This window comes from Mustelus asterias, chromosome 26 (genome assembly GCF_964213995.1).
Source record: "Mustelus asterias chromosome 26, sMusAst1.hap1.1, whole genome shotgun sequence".
NCBI lineage: Eukaryota > Metazoa > Chordata > Chondrichthyes > Carcharhiniformes > Triakidae > Mustelus > Mustelus asterias.
Genome location: NC_135826.1, coordinates 16,705,228 through 16,723,262, shown reverse-complemented (window position 1 = coordinate 16,723,262; position 18,035 = coordinate 16,705,228). Strand labels below are relative to the sequence as shown.

General features: G+C 43.7%; 1 protein-coding gene across 5 annotated transcripts in view; it reads left to right on the top strand.

The window, feature by feature from the left end:
- LOC144479482 (zinc finger and BTB domain-containing protein 7A-like) overlaps nucleotides 1-18,035 on the top strand; it is a 200,367-nt gene that overhangs the window by 41,648 nt on the left and 140,684 nt on the right. Inside the window, exon 1 of one of the 5 annotated variants that reach the window (XM_078198201.1) lies at nucleotides 15,852-15,985. The exons of 3 other annotated variants lie outside the window; for them this stretch is intronic. The gene's annotated coding sequence lies outside the window, so the exon portion shown is untranslated. Of the gene's footprint in view, nucleotides 1-15,851; nucleotides 15,986-18,035 lie in introns of those variants that run through there. One more of the 5 variants, XM_078198199.1, reaches the window with a different exon arrangement.

The following is an 18,035-nucleotide window of genomic DNA, read 5'->3' as shown; positions in this document are numbered from 1 at the left end:
GTCTTAACATGGAGACTTGATTAAATGGGATCGCAACTGTACTGTGCGCCAGTCATTCCAATTTCCATACCCTGTATCTTCAGATGGAGGGATAGGAAAAACAGTGGCACCAGCAGCTAATTGAGCGACTCCATTCTGGTGCTCAGCTGTGCACTGAATGTTTGATATTAAAAAAAACAACTGGACGTAAGCAGATGGAATGAAATGTACTTGTCACAGATGAGTCCTCTGCCTACACTAGGGAAGATTGCAAAAATGCTGCTCCTCTGAGTCCCAAGAGGAACAAGTGTGGTGGGCCTCTCTTTCGTGATACTTGTTTTTCCCCTAGAGGTACCATTGACAGGTGTTTGATCTCCCAGGTGGAGGGAGGAAATTGATGCTCATCTTGACCTGCTTATGTTTATTTTTTTCCAAGTTGGTCTCTGGGAGGGGGCTAGAGGAAGAATCGCCTTGGCAAGTTTATAGAGGGATAATTGAGTTGGATGTTACTGGAGTTCAGCTAATGAATGGATCCTAGCCAGATTGGAGCAACGAAAGTATAGCTGTCCAGAGAACTCGTAGTCCAGTAAGAGGGAAAGAGTCCCCGGCGGTGGCACAGTGGTTAGCACTGCTGCCTCACAGCGCCCGGGTTCAATTCCAGCCTCGGGTGACTGTCTGTCAGTGTGGAGTTTGCACGTTCACCCTGTATCTGTGTAGATACGGGGTGCTCCAGTTTCCTCACACAGTCCGAAGTTGTGCGAATTGGGTTGATTTGGCCATGTTAAATTGACCCTTAGTGTCAGGGGGATTAGAAGGGTAAATATGTGGGATTACTGCTTCCCTATGAATCCTGGATGAAGACTGGAATACTCTCAAACAATTGAATCGTCTGACTTGCCTTATTCAAGACGCACATAATGTGTTTGTCCAGTTTGGACAAATTATATCTGTGGAACTGTAAGCCAAAACATTCCAAATGGAAGAAAGAAATGAAGAAAAGTTTATAAATGCTTCAAGTATTCATGCACATGCACTCTCATCCCTGTTCTCTAGCTTGTGTGTGTGTGTGTGCGCATCTCTCTGTACACCTACCTTCTATTCTACAATCTGTCATCTCGGACTCACTCCTTCCTTGCTTTTTCCTCCCACTAGAGATGTTTTAAAAAAAATTTCAGTACTGCCTCAATGTTTCTTGCAGGTTTCTTTGTTCCTATTTATTGTAAAGTGCAGCCTGTCACTCCTGTGCCAATTCTTTCTATTGTGGAAAGATTCCCAGTTACTCATGAGCATAGTGTTGTTGCTTTAGTCACGCTGCCAGCCACTCGTTTACCCCTTCGACTCTTCCATTGAACTCCCTGTGGAGACTGGAAATATTGATACTGAGAACTTTACTTTGCACCCTCCTTTCTTGGGGCTTCCCCTGTGTCACATTCCTTATGTCAACTATGATCACTGGTTCCCACTTGTCCCTTTCTGTACTTCATCCACCCTTTCTTCATACGAACATGCAAACACTTTTACAATATCAGTAAAAGTAATCATGAAGTAATTAGATTGACATACAAACTTAACTGCTTCCCTGATCCTCTTTTTTTAGGCAATGGATCCTGCCATCCTTACCCAGTCTTGCATTTATGTGACACCAGTCCGCACAATGGTTGATAACTTTCCTCTGAAATGGCCTAACAAGCCACTCTGTTGTATTAAACTGTCTCAATGGAGTGTTTAAGTTTATTTATTAGTGTCACAAGCAGGCTGCAATGAAGTTACTGTGAAAATCCCCTAGTCGCCACATTCTGGCACCTGTTTGGGTACACAGAGGGAGAATTTAGCATGGTCAATGCACCTAATCAGCACGTATTTCGGACTGTCAGAGGAAACCAGAGCACCTAGAGGAAATCCACGCAGGCACAGGGAGAACGTGCAGATTCCGCACAGTGACCCAAGCCGGGAATCGAATCTGGGTCCCTGGCACTGAGGCAGCAATGCTAACCACTGCCACCGTGCTGTGGTTCAAGAAGAAGGCCTACTGTCACCTGAAGATGGTCGCTAGATGCTGGCATGCTAGCAATGCCTACACCTTGAGATTGAATAATTTAACATAAAAGTCAGTACTGTTTTTGCTGCAAATAATGTCTGCTAATAGGTATTTTTCACTTTACTGAGCTAAGAATCACCTATGGCTACAATCCCTCAAATTGTGTCTTTTGTCGAGCACTGTCCTCTTTCTTTAAAGATACCTTTTCTTCTAAGATCATATTAGTCTCTGCAATGTTGGATTCAGCCTAGCATCTGTTCACTAATATTTCTAGTTAATTTCGCAGGGATTGTAACATCCTGGCTTCTTCTATCAAATATATCTAATATCCCAATTCCATTGCTTCCTTCAGTCCTGACATCAACATTTTGGGTTTTATTGGTATCCAGCTCTAATCCCTGAATGTCTGCTCTGGAAAACTAATGGTAGCTCAGTCATATCATTTACCTGGGACGACTCACTGAGTAACGCACTATCCTTTTGCTCTCCTTTTTGCTTCAGTTTTGGCTTGCAAATTCATGTACCTTTTTAAGGCCATTTATCTTTCTTTAAGTTTATGATCAATGGTTAGATTTCACATCACTGATGTATCTGTATTTTGAATGTTGTAAAATTTCATTGCAAAAATCATGGACCACAGATTGTGCCTGAATCTCAGTTTAAAACATTGATTTCAAGCAGTTCTGACTAGAGGGAGAGACTACACTGGATTTATTTTGTAATATGGTAGTGGAAATCTGGAATATCTGTGGAGATGGAAACTACCTTTCATTAGAAAAAGGAAAAGTTAGAGATGAACAGGTTTTACGCAAGTGCAGAGACAGGGAAAGAAATAAAGGAACAAAAGGGAAGATCTATGATGGGTTGGAGGGCAGGAGAGGTTATATGGGGAAAGGGGAAGATGGTGCAAGATGTAATGAGATAAGTAAAGCAACAAGAGATGGCCTAGAAGAGGTTTAAATGGGAATTGTAGAATTATTACCAATAACTACTGTTTGAAACTAGTGGCAAAGGCTATAATTTGGAATTGTTGAACTCCGTATTGTCCAAAAGGCTGTAAAGTGTCTAATTGAAAGATGAGGTGATGTTGCTCAAGCTTGTATTGCATTTCACTGAAATGGTGTAGGAGGCTGAGGACAGAGGGACCAGAGTGGAGCAGAGAATTAAAATGACAATGGGTTGGAAGCTCCAGGTCATACTTGCAAGCCCATCTGACGAAGGAGCAGTGCTCCGAAAGCTTATGGTATTTGCTACCAAATAAACCTGTTGGACTTTAACCTGGTGTTGTGAGAGTTCTTACTGTGTCCACTACATATAGCCAGATATGAAAAGTTTTCACTGAGGAGAAGGCCCTCTCCAATTCTGGCAGAGCAGATAAAGGTGATAACCTGAAGTGCAGTGTGATTAGTGTGCTCTATTCTCCTCTTCAACCTGTGTCCAACTTCCAATCCAATTACTCTTGTTTTGTACAGTTCATTCACAAGGGCATTGGCCCTTTAAAATGAGCTGTGTGGCTGTGCAGGACTAGTAACTTGAAGGAGCTGATTTCTGTGTCGCACATGGGGCGGCATGGTGGCACAGTGGTTAGTGCTGCTGCCTCACCGTGCCAGGGACCCAGGTTCAATTCTGGCCTTGGATGACTGTGCGGAGTTTGCACATTCTCCCCTGTCTATGTGGGTTTCCTTCAGGTGCTCCGGTTTCCTCCCACAGTTAAAGGATGTGTGGGTTAGGTTGATTGGCCATGCTCAATTGCCCCTTAGTGTTAGCGAGATTAACAGGGTAAATATATGGGGTTGTGGGGATAGGGCCTGGGTGGGATTGTTGTTGGTGCAGACTCGATGGGCCAAATATTCTCTTGCTGAACTATAGGGATTTTATGATTCTACATGAATGTTGGGCCACACAGCTTAGAGGGAGCGTTGCCCTGTGCCTTGAGAAACATTTGTTGCAAGTGTCTTTGAGCTTTAGAAGGAAAAAATAGCAAGGTTCTCGCTCCCAACTGAGTAACTTATCATTGACTGAGGGGAGCAACCAGCAGTTGGCATGGGTCAGCATCTTTCGAGGAGGGAGAAAAGGTGTTCAAGAACATACCTCAAAAGGAGAATTATTGTGAATGTGGATAAGATCCCGATGAATATGGCTGCCCAGCCTTTTCGAAGAAGGCTGCCCTTAAAGATAAAATCTCTGGTGTGGTTTTCCCCGCACTAGTTTGAATCTGGTGATGAGTCATGGGGATCGCCAGGCATCCAACAATGTCATCAAGCAGGATAAGCAGCCAATTATATTGAAGAATTTTCATAGACAGGAAATCAGGAATTAAAATGTGTGGATTATTTTTTCACTTTTTTTTGTATGAATTTTACAGACAGCTAAATAAATATTGGGATGTGCACATTAGAAACTTAGAAGCATTTTGTTTATTACAATAAAAAGCTGTATCAATTTTTACTGTAATTAAAACATTTGACATTACTCAAACATAAAATTAGTTTTCCAGGACCAGAGGGATTATAGTCATAGAGGTTTACAGCATGGAAACAGGCCCTTTGGCCCAACTTGTCCATGCCGCCCTTATTTTTTTTAAGACCCCTAAGCTAATCCACATTGCTCACATTTGGCCCATATCCCTCTACCCATCTTACCCATGTAACTATCCAAATGCTTTTTAAAAGACAAAATTGTACCCGCCTCTACTACGACCTCTGGCAGCTTATTCCAGACACTCACCACCCTCTGTGTGAAAAAATTGCCCCACTGGACACTTTTTTGTATCTCTCCCATCTCACCTTAAACCTATGCCCTCTAGTTTTAGACTCCCCTACCTTTGGGAAAATATATTGACTATCTAGCTGATCTGTGCCCCTCATTATTTTTATAGACCTCTATAAGATCACCCCTCAGCCTCCTACGCTCCAGAGAAAAAAGTCCCAGTCTATCCAGCCTCTCCTTATAACTCAAACCATCAAGTAGCACCCTAGTAAATCTTTTCTGCACTCTTTCTAGTTTAATAATATCCTTTCAATAATGGGGTAACCAGAACTATACAGAGCATTCCAAGTGTGGCCTTACCAATGTCTTGTACAACTTCAACAAGACGTCCCAACTCCTGTATTCAGTGTTCTGACCAATGAAACCAAGCATGCTGAATGTCATCTTCACCACTCTGTCCATCTGTGACTCCACTTTCAAGGAGCTATGAACATGTACCCCTAGATCTCTTTGTTCTGTAACTCTCCCCAGCACCCTACCATTAACTGAGTAAATCCTGCCCTAGTTCAATCACCTCACATTTGTCTAAATTAAACTCCATCTGCCATTCGTCAGCCCATTGGTCCAATTGATCAAGATCCCATTGCAATTGGAGATAACCTTCTTCATTGTCCACTATGCCACCAATCTTGGTGTCATCTGCAAACTTACTAACCATGCCTCCTATATTCTCATTCAAATCATTAATATAAATAACAAATAACAGTGGACCCAGCACTGATCCCTGAGGCACACCGCTGGTCACAGGCCTCCAGTTTGAAAAACAACCCTCTACAACCAGACAGAAGACAATTTTGTATCCATTTAGATACCTCACCCTGGATCCCATGAGGTTTAACTTTATACAACAACCTACCATGCAGTACCTTGTCAAAGGCCTTGCTAAAGTCCATGTAGACAACATCAATTGCACTGCCCTCATCTACCTTCTTGGTTACCCCTTTCAAAAAACTCAATCAAATTTGTGAGACATGATTTTCCACTCGCAAAGCCATGCTGACTGTCCCTAATCAGTCCTTGCGTCTCTAAATGCCTGTAGCTCCTGTCTCTCAAAATACCTTCCAACAACTTACCCACCACAGATGTGAGGCTCACTGCCTGTAGTTCCCAGGCTTTTCCCTGCAGCCCTTTTTAAACGAAGGCACAACATTTGCCACTCTCTAATAGAAATCATAGAATCATAGAAACCCTACAGTGCAGAAGGAGGCCATTCGGCCCATCGAGTCTGCACCGACCACAATCCCACCCAGGCCCTACCCCCACATATTTTACCCACTAATGTACGCATCTCAGGACTCTAAGGGGCAATTTTTAACCTGGCCAATCAACCTAACCCGCACATCTTTGGACTTCAGGCACCTCACCCGTGACTATCGATGATTCAAATATCTCGGCAAGGGGACCCGCACTTTCCTCCCTCACCTCCCACGATGTCCTGGGATACACTTCATCAGGTCCCGGGGATTTATCTACCTTGATGTGCTTTAAGACTTCCAGCACCTCCTTCTCTGTAATATGTGCACTCCTCAAGAGATCACTATTTATTTCCCCAAGTTCCCTAACATCCATGCTTTTCTCAACAGTAAATATTGATGAGAAATATTAATTTAGGATCTCACCCATCACTTGTGGATCCGCACATAGATGACCTTGTTGAACCTGAAGAGGCCCTACTCTCTCCCTTGTTACTCTTTTGCTCTTAATGTATTTGTAGAAGCTCTTTGGATTCTCCTTTGCCTTATCTGCCAAAACAATCTCGTGTCCCCTTTTTGCCCTCCTGATTTCTCTCTCAACTAGCCCAGCGACACTTCATTATCATAGCACAACACTATTAGGGGTTTTAAACAGTAATATTATAGCATAAAATGGGAGGTTTTCATCACAGATTTCCACCTTTGGGGACTTGAACAGTGAATCCTATGAAAAAGCAGAGAATCACTAAGCGCGATTTTTGGATTTTAGTGTGTAATTACAAATAGAAATCATAGAAACCCTACAGTACAGAAAGAGGCCATTCGGCCCATCGAGTCTGCACCGACCACAATCCCACCCAGGCCCTACCACCATATCCCTACATATTTTACCCACTAATCCCTCTAATCTACTCATCCCAGGACACTAAGGGGCAATTTTAGCCTAACCCACACATCTTTGGACTGTGGGAGGAAACCGGAGCACCCGGAGGAAACCCACGCAGGCACGAGGAGAATGTGCAAACTCCACACAGACAGTGACCCAAGCCGGGAATCGAACCCAGATCCCTGGAGCTGTGAAGCAGCAGTGCTAACCACTGTGCTACCGTGCCGCCCGACTCTGACAATGGCTCAGTTTCAGAAGAGTAATGATGGTGGATGCTGACCATTTTATCATTAATACTAACTCAAATTCAGACATTCTAACAGTTCTGGACCTTGGTTGTAAATAAGATATGAACTGTTCAAATCCCTATGCTTGAAGGTAGATTGTCAGATTTCATTCAGTCCGGTCACGGATCCAGTGTACAAAGGCCAGGGCTACATGTGGTACTGTTGCTAGGAGAGCTGTGAGAGAGGGTGCTTGAGAAGACAGAGCTGGCATTTGAAAATCTCTGCCTTGCACACCAGAGACTCTTGTTCACAAAATCTTTCAGAATGACAATCTGAGGGATCAAATCTGCAACCCTTTGTATGTTGATCCTTCAGGACGTGCTTTCTCCAGTGAATTCTGTCTTGTAGTTGTCTGAAGTGCAAACTTACTCCTTCACTGGTCTCTCTGTCCTGTTTTAAATGCCCACATCTAATTGTTGTTTTGCATCCAAAATAAAGCAGACCCTCCCTTAGCAAATGAGAGCTTTATGTTTGCTTTATAACGTGCGGGAAGCAAGGGCAATTATTTAATAACTTAGAGTCATAGAGGTTTACAGCATGGAAACAGGCCCTTCGGCCCAACTTGTCCATGCCGCCCTTTTTTTAAAAAAACCCCTAAGCTAATCCCAATTACCCGCATTTGGCCCACATCCCTCTATACCCATCGTACTCATGTAACTTATCAAAATGCTTTTTAAAAGACAAAATTGTACCCGCCTCTTCTACTACCTCTGGCAGCTTGTTACAGACACTCACCACTCTGTGTGGAAAAAATTGCCTCTCCGGACACTTTTGTATCTCTCCCCTCTCACCTTAAACCTATGCCCCCTAGTTTTAGACTCCCCTACCTTTGGGAAAAGATATTGAATATCTAGCTGATCTGTGCCCCTCATTATTTTATAGACCTCTAAGATCACCCCTCAGCCTCTTGCGCTCCAGAGAAAAAAGTCCCAGTCTATCCAGCCTCTCCTCAAGACTCTCCTCCGACTCAATCCATCAAGTCCCAGTAACATCCTAGTAAAACTTTTCTGCACTCTTTCTAGTTTAATAATATCTTTTCTATAATAGGGTGACCAGAATTGCACACAGTATTCCAAGTGTGGCCTTACCAATGTCTTGTACAACTTCAACAAGGCATTCCAACTCCTGTATTCAATGTTCTGACCAATAAAACCAAGAATGCCGAATGCCGCCTTCACCACCCTGTCCACCTGTGACTCCACTTTCAAAGAGCAATGAACATGTACCCCTCGATCCCTTTGTTCTGTAACTCTCCCCAACGCCCTACCATTAACTGAGTAAGTCCTGCCCTGGTTCAATCTACCAAAATGCATCACCTCGCATTTGTCTAAATTAAACTCCATCTCCCATTCGTCAGCCCACTGGCCCAATTGATCAAGATCCCATTGCAACTGGAGATGACTTTCTTCACTGTCCACTATGCCATCAATCTTGGTGTCATCTGCAAACTTACTAACCATGCCTCCTATATTCTCTTCCAAATCATTAATATAAATGGCATAACAGTGGACTCAGCACTGATCCCTGAGGCACACCGCTGACCACAGGCCTCCAATTTGAAAATCAACCCTCTACAATCACCCTCTTGACAGAAGCCAGAAGTGGAGATGCTGGTGTTGGACTGGGGTAAAAACAGTAAGAGTTTTAACAACACCAAGTTAAAGTCCAACAGGTTTATTTGGTAGCAAATGCCATTAGCTTTTGGAGCGCTGCTCCTTCATCAGATGGAGTGGATTTCTGCTCTTGAGCAGGGCACGGATTAGGCCACGGGTAACCTCACGATGCTCCACTTCTCCAGCTTCCACCCTAAACACGTTAAAGAAGCCATCCCCTACGGACAAGCCCTCCGTATACACAGGATCTGCTTGGATTAGGAGGATCGCAACAGACACCTCCAGACGCTGAAAGATGCCCTCATAAGAACAGGATATGGCGCTCGACTCATCAATCGACAGTTCCGACGCGCCACAGCGAAAAACCACACCGACCTCCTCAGAAGACAAACACAGGACACGGTGGACAGAATACCCTTCGTCGTCCAGTACTTCCCCGGAGCGGAGAAGCTACGACATCTTCTCCGGAGCCTTCAACATGTCATTGATGAAGACGAACATCTTGCCAAGGCCATCCCCACACCCCCACTTCTTGCCTTCAAACAACCGCACAACCTCAAACGGACCATTGTCCGCAGCAAACTACCCAGCCTTCAGGAGAACAGTGACCACGACACCACACAACCCTGCCACAGCAACCTCTGCAAGACATGCCGGATCATCGACATGGATGCCATCATCTCACGTGAGAACACCATCTACCAGGTACACGGTACCTACTCTTACAACTCGGCCAACGTTGTCTACCTGATACGTTGCAGGAAAGGATGTCCCAAGGCATGGTACGTGGGAAACCATGCAGACACTACGACAACGGATGAATGAACACTGCTCGACAATCACCAGGCAAGACTGTTCTCTTCCTGTTGGGGAGCACTTCAGCGGTCATGGGCATTCAGCCTCTGATCTTCAGGTAAGCGTTCTCCAAGGCGTCCTTCACGACACACGATAGCGCAGAGTCGCTGAGCAGAAACTGATAGCCAAGTTCCGCACACATGAGGACGGCCTAAACCGGGATGTTGTGTTTATGTCACACTATCAGTAACCCCCACAGCTTGCCTCCTGGACTTGCAGAATCTCACTGGCTGTCCTGTCTGGAGACAATACACATCTTTTTAACCTGTGCTTAATGCTCCCTCCACTCACATTGTCTGTATCTTTAAGACCTGGTTGGCCGTAAAAATTCGCATTCTAATCCGTATTCTGTAACTTGATTTTGTGTCTCTGTATGCCCTGTTTGAGAGCAGATATCCACTCCATCTGACGAAGGAGCAAGCGCTCCGAAAGCTAATGGCATTTGCTACCAAATAAACCTGTTGGACTTTAACCTGGTGTTGTTAAAACTCTTATTCTGTCAAGAAGCCAATTTTGTATCCATTTACTCTGGATCCCGTGAGATTTAACCTTATGCAACAACCTACCATGCAGTACCTTGTCGAAGGCCTTGCTAAAGTCCATGTAGACAACATCAATTGCACTGCCCTCATCTACCTTCTTGGTTATCCTTTCAAAAAACTCTATTAAATTTGTGAGACATGATTTTCCACTCACAAAGCCATGCTGACTGTCCCTAATCAGTCCTTGTGTCTCTAAATGCCTGTAGCTCCTGTCTCTCAAAATACCTTCCAACAACTTACCCACCACAGATGTGAGGCTCACTGCCTGTAGTTCCCAGGCTTTTCCCTGCAGCCCTTTTTAAACGAAGGCACAACATTTGCCACCCTCTAATCTTCAGGCACCTCACCCGTGACTATCGATGATTTGGATATCTCGGCAAGGGGACCCGCAATTTCCTCCCTCACCTCCCACGATGTCCTGGGATACACTTCATCAGGTCCCGGGGATTTATCTACCTTGATGTGCTTTAAGACTTCCAGCACCTCCTTCTCTGTAATATGTGCACTCCTCAAGAGATCACTATTTATTTCCCCAAGTTCCCCAGCATCCATGCTTTTCTCAACAGTAAATATTGATGAGAAATATTCATTTAGGATCTCGCCCATCTCTTGTGGATCCGCACATAGATGACCTTGTTGATCCTTAAGAGACCCTCCTCTCTCCCTTGTTACTCTTTTGCCCTTTATGTATTTGTAGAAGCTCTTTGGATTCTCCTTTGCCTTATCTGCCAAAACAATTTCTATTAGTTCTATTAGCTTTCCTAATTTCCTAATTACTCACAGTACCTGCATACCAAGCTTTTGTGATTCATGCACCAGGACAGCCAGATCCCCCGATTTCAAAGCTCTACAATATCTCACCATGGTTCTGTTCCCATGTATCTGCTGACCTTGCCCTTCCAGATGGGGGTGGTTGTGGATTTGGAGATGCTGTCTCAGGAGCTTTGGTTAGTTGCTGCAGTGCATCCTGCATATGGTACACACTGTTCCCACAGTGCATTGGTGGTGGGGGATGTGAATACTTGTGGATTGGGTGCCAATCATGTGGGATCCTTTGTCCTGGATGGTGTCGAGCTTCTTGAGTGTTGCTGCACTCATCCAGGCAAGTGGAAAGTATTCCATCACACTTCTGATTTCTGCCTAATAGATGGTGGACAGGTTTTGGGAGGCGAGTTACTCACCGCAGGATTCTTAGTCTCTGACCTCTTATCATCACAGTATTTGCACGGCTAATCCAGTTCAGTTTCTGGTCAATGGTAACCTCCAGGATGCTGTTAGTTGGGGATTCAGTGATGATGATGCCATTGAATGGGTGATGGTTAGACTCTCTTGTTGACTATCATTGCCTGGCTCGTGTCTGCCTTGAATGTTACTTGCCACTTGTCAGCCCAAGACTGGGTATTGTACCTATCTTGCTGCATTTGCACATGGACTGCTTCAGTATTCAAGGAGTGGCAAATGATACTGAACATCCTGACTTTGACCTTGTGATGGAAGGCAGGCCATTGATGAAGCAGCTGAAGGTGGTTGGGCCTAGGACACTACCCCGAGGAATTCCTGCAGTGATGTCCTGTAGATGACTGAACAACACAACCATCTTCCTCTGTACCAGATATGACTCCAACCAACAGTTTCCCCTCCCCCGATTCCCATTGACTCCAATTTTGCTAAGGCTCATTGATGCCACACTCAGTCAAATGCAGCCTTGATGTTGAGGATAGTCGCTCTCACCTCACACTGGAATTCAGTTCTTTTGTCCATGTTTGAATCAAGGCTGTAATGAGGTCAGGAGCTGAGTGATCCTGATAGAACCCAAACTGAGCATCTGTGAGCAGGTTATTGCTGAGCAAGTGCTCCTTGAAAGCACTGCTGATGAGTGAGAAAAGACTGATGGGTTGGAGTTGACCTGCTTTTTATGTGCAGCCACCTCTGTTGGTGATGGTGATGTCTGGTACATTCTGTAAGCTATGATTCTGTGAGTATGACCATCAGGCTGTTGCTAGACTAGTTTTTGAGACAGCTCTCCCAATTTTGGCACAAACCCCCAGATGTCAGTGAAAAGGACTTTGCAGGGTCGAGATGGCTGAGTTTGCCATTGTTGTTTCTGGTTCCTCGGTAGTTGCCAGGTGGTATCTTTCTTGATCGTCATTACTTGATTTTTTTTTTAGCAGTTTGAAGCAACTGAGTTTCAGAGGACATTTCAGCATCAACTGCATTACTGTGAGTCTGGAGTCACGTGCAGGCCAGACTAGGCAAGGACGGCAGATTTCCTTCTGTAAAAGGTATTGGTGAACCAGATGGGTTTTTACAACAATGGTTTTGTGGTCGCCATTAGACTCTTTAATTCCAAATTATTTTCTCAAATTTAAATTCCACCATCTGCCATGGTGGGATTAGAACCTGTGTCCCCTGGGTCTCTGTGACAAGATGTGGAGATGCTGGCGTTGGACTGGGGTAAACACAGTAAGAAGTTTAACAACACCAGGTTAAAGTCCAACAGGTTTATTTGGTAGCAAAAGCCACAGATTTTTGGTAGCTTTAGCCTGGTGTTGTTAAACTTCTTACTCTGTGACAATACCACCTCCCTGGAACAAGAGGATAAATGTTGGAAAGGATCTAGTGGATTTGGATTTGCAGATAACATTGTTGTGCAATCTGGTAGATATTGTCCTATCCTGAAGTAGTTGAGCACAACCAGAACTTGCTGTGGGTTGACAGGTGGCTTCAGTATCTATTGTTTAAGAACCGTGCTCTCCTTGACTTCTGCCTATTAACTTCTACTAGACCATGTATGTGTGTGAACTGAAGCAGACCCAGATCATAGAATCAGAATCTCTATAGTGCAGAAGGAGGCCATTCAGCCCATCGGGCCTGCACCGACCATAATCTCATCCAGGCCCTATCCTCATATTTACCCTGCTAATCCCCCTGACGCTAAGGGACAATTCAGCAAGGCCAATCCACCTAACCTGCACATCTTTGGAGTGTTGGAGGAAACCGGAGCACCTGGAGGAAACCCACGCAGACACTGGGAGAACATGCAAACTCCACACAGTGATCTGAGGCAGGAATTGAACCCTAATCACTGGCGCTGTGAGGCAGCAGTGCTTGCAACTGTGCCATCCAGATGTGATGTCAAATAGCCTGCCTATGCTTTTTTAAATTCATTTATGGGATGTGGCTGTCACTGGTTAGAGTAGCATTTGTTGCCCATCCCTAGCTGCCCTTGTACACACAGAGAGGAAAATAACCGTTAGTGATACTGGAGAGCTACTAGCATCTGGGAACCTGTTGAGTCAACCTCTTCAGAAAAGGTGGGGAAAATATTGGCATGAGACCGCTTTATCAACTGTGGACATTAAAAACTGGACAAGAAGAAGTGGTCATTCCAATCGCTTATCTTCAGCAACTAGGGATGGGCAATAAATATGGGGTTGCTAATGTTGTCCACAGCCTGAGAATAAATTTTACAATACCACTATTTTACTTCTAATTTTGGGCAGCACGGGAGCACAGTGGTTAGCACTGCTGCCTCACAGTGCCAGGAACCCGGGTTCGATTCCAGCCTCGGGTCACTGTCTGTGTGGAGTTTGCACGTTCTCTTCGTGTCTGCATGGGTTTCGTCCGGGTGTTCCGGTTTCCTCCCACATTCCAAACATCTGCTGCTTGGGTGGATTGGCCACGGTAAATTGTCCCTTCGCGTCAGGGTGACTAGCAGGGTAAATATGTGGGGTTACGGGGATAGGGCCTGGGTTGGATTGTTGTCGGTGCAGGCTCAAGGGCTGAATGGCCTCCTTTTGCACTGTAGATTCTTTGATTCTATGAATGTGTTGATCATTCACCTGCAGAGGGAAAGAGTTTCAAATAGTATTGTTTTGATTAAGAGCAGCAATTAATCATTTACAATGATTATAAGCCTCTGATCACTACATGGTAATGACACTGTTAGCCGATGGTTCTTGAGCTTTCCACACCAATTCAGTGTTTCGTTTTTTACCTTTTAACGATGGTTAAAAAATTGTTTTTATGGAATCTCCAGCCCAAAGATTTTTTTTAAAGGGAGAAGAGGTCCACTGTTGACAGCAGTAGCAGTTTCCTTATGTGACATCAGCTGTTGGATCTCTGTAAACATTGATTTTGGAACTTGATTCTGTGTAGACAAAATGAATTACAGCTGGGAGCTACTTACTGAAGGAGTGTTCTGTAGGTGCAGGAGAAGTTCAAGTTTAATCACTTTTAAAGTTGAGGTACAAACTGGAGATGAGCATTTATTTTGCTCAATTTAACTTGAAGCAGGAAGGATTCTGATCCAGTTATCAATATTTAGTGGAGTATGTGAAATAATAGCCATTTTCATCCTGTGGGTACTGCACACTGTAGGCACAGTAAGCTGGTGGTGGAGCAGCCACCAGCTGGTGGGGGATGGGCTACCGATCAAGAAGACTGCTTTGACCCGGATGGCACGGAGTGTTTTTGGGTGGAGGTGTGGCTGCACCCATCCAGGCAAATTGCGAGCATTCCATCAGATACAAATCACTAAGTGGGTTTTGAAACACACGCACTTAGTTTGGTGGGTGACCCAGGTCTGGCTGACCCCAAGCAGGCGTGAAACGCTCCTGCTTCTACTTGGCTTGACCTAGAAGATCATTGTTCCTCATACCTCCACCTGTTTACAAATTTAGCATTAAATTGATTATCAACTAAGGTACCGAGGTACCACCCCCTCCCCACCATTCTTCAGGAGCTCCAGATGTAACATGTAGTTTTGTTTAAATTAAATGCCCTAAGTACTTGCCAACTAAATGCTGGATACATTCTGAAAGGAATCTTTTTTTAAAAACATTTTTATATATGCCAAGTTACTATAGTAACTATAGTTATACTATACTATAGCTAAAGCTTTGATTTTAAAATGGCAATCATAGTGATTTTAAAAAGGCAACAGATCACAAGAGTTCTATCACACTCCTCCCTAAACAGCAGATTATTCGGGCATGGATTTTAACATCAAAGCACTGAATGTCACTTTAATTATGAATATTACTTCTTTAGCACCACTCTCATTATTTATTTGTCTCCCACTGGTAATGATTTACCTAATAACCATCCCTAACAGAACATGTTCTCCTTTCTCTCTCCTTCAAAGCCGACCTTTCTGTTTTTTTCTCAATGCAGCCATCAGAAATCTATTTGATGGTTTTTCCAAATATTTCTGTAATTCTCAAGTCTGAATGTTGAAGGAAACAACTAGAGTCTTTTTAAGTCATTTTTTTGCCTGTTCTACCTATCCACCGAACATTTCATTCCTTTGTTTTTGTGTAGTTTCCTTGTTTCCTTTTACTCCGTTATTTAGCTGTTAAATGTTTGCTCTTTAAATGCTTTTTCTTTGACTCTGACATCTTTGTGTACCATCTATTCCTTTCTAAATTTATTTTTTAAAAATCTGTTTTGAAACTTAAATCTCTGACAAGAGATAACATTCTATCTGTTTTTCTCCTTTCTCCCACCCTCTATTTTGTTCCATGCTATAAAGAGACTTGTTTATCTTCTTGTTCTGATGGAGGGTCTACACCCAAAACACAAGCCTGTCTTTTCTCTTGTGCTAATAGGATTGTTTGTTTACTGTGTCAGCTGGCCCCACCACTGAGTGACTAGGGCTGGCCTACTGCACTACACAGTCTCAGCCTGGGCTTGATTTGGGCTCTGGTCCCATAGGTAATAGCATTTGTATGTGCGTCGCTTTGCCAGCCTGGCCCTGTCCCCCTTGGCACTGGATCAGCTTGTTTTTAAACGAGACACTAAGCAACTCATCGTTCTCGGGAGGTAAACTATTTTTCCTATTTAGCCTGTTTACATTACACTTGCGTGCTAACTCTGCAGTTCTCTTGCAGAATGTATTGTGTAAATCTAGTTATCACATAGAAAGCATCGACTGTTTCTGAGTCGGCAAAAAGTCAAGCAAGAATTAAATCAAAAAAGTCCAAGAGTTTCCTGATCGAACACAATCCAGGTGTTTTAGGCCGTCCTCTAAAAATCTAATCCACTTACTGCTTTTCGTTTCCTGAGAAGGTTCTGTAATGGTAGTCAATACCGGGCAATGAATGTTTCTTTGCATTTTTCAATTCTAGTTATAATTTTTAAGACGTAGCATGATTGGATTTGGAGCAACTAACCAATTTGAGTTGTATTTAAACCTCCAGATCCTCCTTTATATGTGATGATATTGTGACACCTGTGATCTCAGAGATATTCTGACACGGAGTATAGTGAACCTTCGCCCGCTCAGCTGCTGCACGTTTGCAGAGCGTGAACCTGACTGCATTTTACACAAACCAGCCAGCCATTCTTCTTGATCCATCATTCTACCTGCACGCTTTTCCCTTACTAAGTTTTAAAACTGAGCAAAAGTTCAGTGTTGACTTTTTTAGAAAAAACAACTGCCTTCTCCTTCTATCTTTGGCTAAATTCTCCCTCAGTGTACCCGAACAGGAGCTGGAATGTGCCGACCTAGGGGATTTTCAGTAACTTCATTGCAGTTTAATGTAAACCTACTTGTGACAATAAAATAAACCCACTATTCTCCAAAAGTAAAAAACTGTGTGGGTGCAAAAATACACTTTTTTAAAAAAAGAATTAAAACCAACCGTTGTATGTTTACGGCACCTTATGATGTCTTTCAGAGCAAGCTGCCAGAGGTAGTAATAGAGGTGGGTACAATTTTGTCTCTTAAAAAGCATTTAGACGGTTACATGGGTAAGATGGGTATAGAGGGATATGGGCCAAACACGGGAAATTGGGACTAACTTAGTGGTTTAAAAGATGAAGGCGGCATGGACAAGTTGGACCGATGGACCTGTTTTCATGCTGTAAACCTCTATGTATTGCATGCAATTTGTTACTTTGAACTGTAGTGATGGTTGTTCAAGTTGGTAAAATGTGGCAGCCATTTTGTGGATAGGAAAGTCCCACAAATTACCGTGAGTGACATGGATGAATGGTTTGTTTGTTTCAGAGAGAAATGTTGGTCAGGGTTGGAAGGAAGCATTGCTGCCATATGTGGCCATGTACACAGCAACTCCACACACTATGATAGGATTGAGCCCAGCTGAGCTGCTTGTTCTTCTTCCTCAAGAGGTCATTGTCAGTTTTGTTCTCCCAGCGAGTGGGCTTCATTGGCTAGGCAGTTGTTTGTTACTGAGAATACACCCCATTTCTTATTGCCACCACTGGCACAACCATGACTTCTTGGGTAATCACTATTTAGCTAAGGTTTAATTGAATCAGTCAGGCCATGCATTACAAGTGTCTTTCTCCTGACCCCACAGAGCCTCTCAACCACGAACAAGGTTCAAGTATAGACAGTGTTGAAATAATTAGCTGGATGCATCCTCTCTGTCACCAATTGACTACAGCTACTATTATGAAATACTTACCTTAATGGTACTTCCCTTTACAACCTCTGTCACCCAAAAGGACAAGAGCAGCAATGCTGTGGGGCACCAGCATGCCCATGTTCTCTTCTGAGCCATACACTATCTTTACTTAGGCATGCACCACCATTCCTTCTTTAGTCTGGAATCTGCTGCACAGCATGACTACAGGAACACCTTCACCAGACGACAATTGTTTTCAAGCAGTGGAACTAGTCCCTCAGTTCTTGCATTTGACAGCAGTCTAATCAAGTGTGTTAGCATGTTGGGTATACAATGTTGGAACTATGGGTAGGGTATAACTGAGATGATGCCATAAGTGATATAATGAGGAAGGACTATATGTCTAGGATTAAAATCCTGATGACATTGAATGATATGCCAGTGGGGCAAGCCATTTAATGAGCCTGGGTTGAACTTGGGAGGTAATCTAATGAGAGTAT